The sequence below is a fragment of the Elephas maximus genome, chromosome 15, assembly GCF_024166365.1.
Source record: "Elephas maximus indicus isolate mEleMax1 chromosome 15, mEleMax1 primary haplotype, whole genome shotgun sequence".
Lineage (NCBI taxonomy): Eukaryota > Metazoa > Chordata > Mammalia > Proboscidea > Elephantidae > Elephas > Elephas maximus.
In genome coordinates, this window is record NC_064833.1 from 463,164 (window position 1) to 469,163 (window position 6,000).

The following is a 6,000-nucleotide window of genomic DNA, read 5'->3' on the forward strand; positions in this document are numbered from 1 at the left end:
TGGTCCTCGAGGGGCTGTCACAGCGCCCACCTCCCCCAGGCTGAGTTCTTAGCTGTGAGTCACTGCCCTTCTGTGTCTGCCCAGTCCCCTTGCTCAAAGGCCACCTCAAAGGGAACAGGCTGGCCAAAGGCTGGTGGTGGGTCTGGGGGTTCTGAGAGGAAAGGCCGGTGGTGGGTCTGGGGGTTCTGAGAGGAAAGGCCGGTGGTGGGTCTGGGGGTTCTGAGAGGATAAGGCCGGTGGTGGGTCTGGGGGTTCTGAGAGGAAAGGCCGGTGGTGGGTCTGGGGGTTCTGAGAGGAAAGGCCACCTCTCTCCTACCTGAGTCTTAGCTGCCCTGCAGCTGAGTACCACCCACCCTGCCACCTCCTCCTAGCTACCTGGTGGTCCAGAAAATGGCCCACCAGAGCATGCAGGACTCGCCCTTCTGCCAGCCACCAAACAACCACCACACACACACCCACGCCAAGAGCAGGGCAGCTTGCACCATCCACAAATCCTGCCCCAAGCCTCCCTGGAATGTCAAACAGAGACAATCTGATCACTTTGTCCCAAGTCCAAGAGCAGTGTGTGCCCCAGGGTGGGAGGACCCCCCTTTTTCTCCCCCTTACCCAGAACCTCTGGGCCCCAGGCACCAGCCTCGGGGTGGGGGGCACTCATCCAGATACCAGCCCAGCTCTTGGCAGCACCAGCCAGGACAAATTCACATGGGCCAGGATGCCTGGTCCCCCTCACCTTGTCTCCACCACCACAGCCCTCCTCTGGTAAATCCCTGTCATCCCAGCTCCATGTGGGGAAACTGAGGCCAGGTCTAGACCCAGGACTCGCCTGTTAATCACTCTACCACATTGTCTCTCTGCGGGCCTCACAGAGTCCTTCTGAGAACTCATGGCGGAGGTGCAGCCAGAGCAGAGCTGGCGCCTACAAGGGCAGCAAGCCCTGGATGCAGGCAGATGGAGGTCACTCTGGGTTTGGTGACCTCCAGGGCCTCCCAGCCAAGCCTTGTCAGAGGCAGAGAGCCTGTGCTGTGCCATGGGGAAGGGATGCCCTCTGAGGGCGGTATACCAGGACTGGATGCAGGCAGGTGGAGGCCTGGTCTGTTCAGGGAGAGGGAGGGGAGGCAGGGAAGAGGGGCTGTGGGAGGGAAAAAGGAAAGCAGAGGATGGGGAGAAGGGGGTGAGGGGGATGAGGATAAGGAGGGAAGAACAAGGGGTGTGGGGGAGAAAGAAGGGTGAGGAAGAGACATAGGAAAAGCAGGAGGTGGGAAGATAAAGGCACGAAGTCAGTGAGGCTGTGGAGGGTCAGTCCTTGGAAGGCAGGAGGGCAGCATCTACTAAGCCGCCAGCTCAGGTGTCCTGGCCCAAAGCAGGACCAAGACCATTCTGGAAACGGGTGGGGAAGTCCTGACCCATCACAGGACGCTCTCCTCACGCATGGTGCCAACGTGTGCCATATGCTGCTGTGTGTGCAGAAAAGACGACACCCACACACTCATAGGTGTGTGTTACTCCTGGGTCTGCGTTGAGTGTGTCAGTGAAGATACCCCTGGCCCAGACAAGCACCGCCTCTGGACAGAGACAGGGCGGAAGCCTGGTGTGGACAAGACTTCGGGTCCACCTCTTGGCCCATGGGGGTTGAGAGAAACAGTATTTAAGTTGAAGTGAGGGAAAGGGGCAAGCCTTGGCTCTGGCCACTAGAAAAGTCGCTGTGGACCCTGCAGAGAGCAGCCTCGGTGGAGGCGGGCTGACAGCGCCTCCCAGGCTGAAAACAGGGGAGAGCCCCGGTAGGCCTTACTCTCGCGGGTCACAACACGGACCAGTGTACTGTTTGCGCATGTCCAAGCACAGCCCGCCCTACTGCAAATCCCATGCTCACACCAGCGCGTCAGGCTAGAGGTACCAGGACAGGACTCGTCTGTAGAGGTACAAAGAGCCTGTCTCTCTTGAGCCCCACCCTCTCCTGGGCCCCACCCATAACGGATCTGGCTCCGCCCTGGACCCCACCCCACCCCACCCCTCCCCTGGGCTCCGCCCCCTAGGTACTTGGCCCCGCCCTGGACTCCACCCCATTCCGCCCCAGGCCACCCACACACACACACATACGCAGGTTCCACGTCCCAGAGGGCTGCAGCGCTCACCTTCGAGGGCGCGGTCCAGCGGGCTTCCCTGTACTGACACCGAGCTGTTTTTCCGCTGGTCTCTTCCCCTAGACCCGCAAGCTTCTGGCAGGAATGGTCCACGCCCTGCTCTCCACCGCTCCTCGGGGATGCACCCAGCGCCTGGAAGAGGGGTCTCCCTGAGGCCGTGGGCGGGAAGGCAGTGGGCACACCCAGCACCTGGGTTGTCACAGGGGTCTGCGTCCTGCATGGGCTGCACAGGAAACCCCTGCCCTTGGGGCACCTTGAGGCTGCAGGCGGAGAACCAGGGCACCAGTGGCCTTCTCTGTCTGCCGGCCACTGCGCTGAGACTCCAGGACAAAGGAGGGGGTACCAGCGAATTCCCCAGGGAGCGAGGAGCCTGGGTCCGCTCGCTCGGAGGCCAGTGGGGAGGCCAGAAGCCCCGGCCCGAGCGAGGCCGCCGACCGCCCGACTGCTCTGAGGGGCGGGTAGCGTGAGCGCAGCAGTTAAGGAGATGGCGCAGCCGGAGTGGAAGAGTGGACAGGTGTGTGGGATGTGCGGGATAGGGACAGACAGGAGGCAGGGGTCCCGTACTGAGAGGGCCGACCCCAGAGCAGCTTTAGGGGCGCGCAGGGAAGTCAGGAGTTCTGCTTCTGGTGCTCTCCCCCGGGGGGCGCAATCCTGCTCTGCAGCGCTCCCCGTGCGCGTGCGAAACAGGGCACACGACGGCCAGGCATTTGCCGCAGCAGAAAATACGGAAATAATCTATCAACGGGGTCTGATAAACTACAGTATGTTCATATAATGGTATATTACTCATTTGCTAAAAATAAAAGATGAGGAAGGTTTCTATGTACTACTACGGAAAGATCTCTAAGAAATACTGGTTTAGCGAAAAGGTATAAAATCGTGTATATGTTGTGGTAGCGCAGTGGTTAAGAGCTCGATTGCTAAGCAAAAGGTTGGCAGTTCGAATGCATCAACTGCTCTTTCAAAACCCTACGGGGCAGTTCTACTCTGACCTGTAGGGTTGCTATGAGTTGGAAGAGGCTCAACATTTGTTTTGGTTTTTGGTTTTCGTAAGAAGGAAAAAACATATAACTTTATGTTTGCATAAGAAAAAGGAGAAAGACACACAAAAGCAAGATTACAGGGAAGGGTGGGGAGGGAGCAGAGAGATGGGAGATTGTGTTGTGTTAACTTCCAAGCCACCTGAAGGAAAACCTCTCCACAAATAACCTGAGGAGTTCTGCTTTGGGTGGGAGGGCTGCAGTGCCCCAGCACATCAGGTGGATAGCAAGTGGGCAGAGGGATATGGCGGTATGGGGCAGGGAGGGCAGGGTGGGGATGAGGATGGAAGGAAAGGAAGAGTGAGTGCCAGGTCCTGCCCCAGAAGAGCAAGCTGGAAGCATCGGGAGTGGCTGCAGCAGAGGTGGAGACTGCAGGGGACCAAGGTCCCTGCAACACCTCGTCTGGATCCTGGTGTGTCTTCTGTCTGAGGCTGAGGTGTCTGGCCTCCATCCAGCAGGCCGTGGGAACCACAGAAGGCTTTCAACGAAATGAGGGTGTGATCCAACCCAGCTCTCCTCAGACACCAGAGAAAAGTAGACGTAAGGGGAGTTACAACACTGCAGAAAGGAGCCCAGGTGGCCCCACCACAGGCACAGCAGGGAGGGTGGACAGAGGGCCCCAGGGAGAGGCCAGGGCCCAAGGAGGCTGCGAGGATGTGTCCAGGTGGTCAAGCATAGTCAGGAGAGTAGTCAGCAGAGGCGTAGGGAAGGAGTCGTCGTCGTGATAGACTGTTCTGTGTCTTGACTGGTAGTATGACAAAACTACGTACACTGAACTACACACACACACACACACACACACAGACATGCAACTTGTGAAATCTGAATAAGGTCAATGTCCCACTGCAGACAGCGTACTTTAGTTATGCAAGATACTACCACTAGGGGGAGCTGGGCAAGTGCGTGAGGGATCTCTCTGGATTATTTCTTGCAGCTGTATGCACTGGGCCTGGTATGTGAATCGAGAGCCCTGACGGCACAGTGGTTAAGAGCTACAGCTACTAACCAAAAGGTCGGAAGTTCGAATCCACCAGCTGTTCCTTGGAAACCCTGTGGGGCAGTTCTACTCTGTCCTATAGACTCACTATGCGTCAGAATTGACTCGATGGAAACAGGTGTGTGAATTTGGAATTATCTAAAAAGTTAAAGAACAAAGGAAAAGAGTAAAACACCAAGCTTTTTCCAACACGGAAAATGGACATGTGAATATGGACATGTGCATAAAACACCATACTGTGATAGGAACACACTAACACCCTGTAACCACACCCAGCAGGAAAGTGAACAGTTCCCAGAGCCCCTCCCTTCCCTCCTCTACACCCCACAGCCATATCCCCCCCAGAGCACTTTTTCAGTGACAACAGTGCTCAGTGCTCACAGCTTTGAACTTTACACAAATGGGGTCATACTATGTGCATTCTTTTGTCTTGTGCTAGTGTACTCAACATTATGTTTGTGGTGTTTGTCCATTTTGTGGCCTGTGGCTCTAGTTTTCACCGTGTTGCTCAGTTCCCATGATGCAGCCTCCTACTGCCGAGGTATGCCAGGGCTGTGCCAGGCAGTGCAGCTGTGAATACCTGTGCAAAATCTGGGAGCAATCACGGGGTTATACTGGACACTAAACTGCTTTCCAAGTGTCCGTACTGATGTCCATTCCCACAAACATCAGAGGGTTCCGGTTACTCTCCATATTCTCCCCAACACTTGTTTTTTTCAAACTTAAATTTTTCCCAAGCTGGTATGTGGGTAGTGGGACATCACTATGGCTACAATTTGCATTTCTCTGAGGATTATAGTTCAGTCTGCATCCCATCTAGGTCTGTAACACACCTGGAGCTGCTGTTTGTGTGTGGTGTCAAGTGGAGGACTGTGGTGGTTGTAAAACATGTCCGCAATCATTAGCCATTAGAGAAATGTAAATCAAAACTACAGTGAAATACCAGCTTGCCCCAACAAGGCTAGCACTAATCCAAAAAACACAAAATAATAAATGTTGGAGAGGTTGTGGAGAGACTGGAACACGTATATACTGCTGGTGGGAATGTAAGATGGTACAACCACTTTGGAAATCCATTTGGCTCTTCCTTAAAAAGCTAAAAATAGAAGTACCATATGATCCAGCAATCCCACTCCTTGGAATATGTCCTAGAGAAATAAGACCCGTCACACGAATAGATATATGCACGCCCATGTTCACTGCAGCATTGTTTACAATAGCAAAAAAGATGGAAACGACCTAGGTGCCCATCAACAGATGACTGGATAAATAAATTATGGTACATACACATAATGGAATACTTCAAAAAGATAAAGAACGAGGATGAATCTGTGAACCATCTCACAACATGGATGAATCGGGAAGGCATCATGCTGAGTGAAATTGGTCAGTCGTAAAAGGACAAATATTGTATGAGACCACTACTAGAAGAACTCATGAAAAGGTTTAAACACATAAAGAAATATTCTTTGTTGGTTAAGAGGGTGGGGAGGTAGAGAGAGGAGAATTCACTAACTAGATAACAGACAAGAATCATCTTAGGTGAAGGGAAGGACAACACACAATAGAGGGGAAGTCAGCACAACTGGACTAAACCAAAAGCTAAGAAGTTTCCTGAACAAAACACTTCAAGGGACAGAGCAGCAAGGGGGTTGGGGTCTGGGCACCACGGTTTCAGGTGACACCTAGGTCAACTGGCAAAATAAAGTTTATTAGGAAAATGTTCTGCATCCCACTTTGGTGAGTGGCGTCCAGGGTCCTAAAAGCTTGCAAGCCGCCAACTAAGATGCATCAATTGGTCCCAACCTTCCTGGAGCAAAGG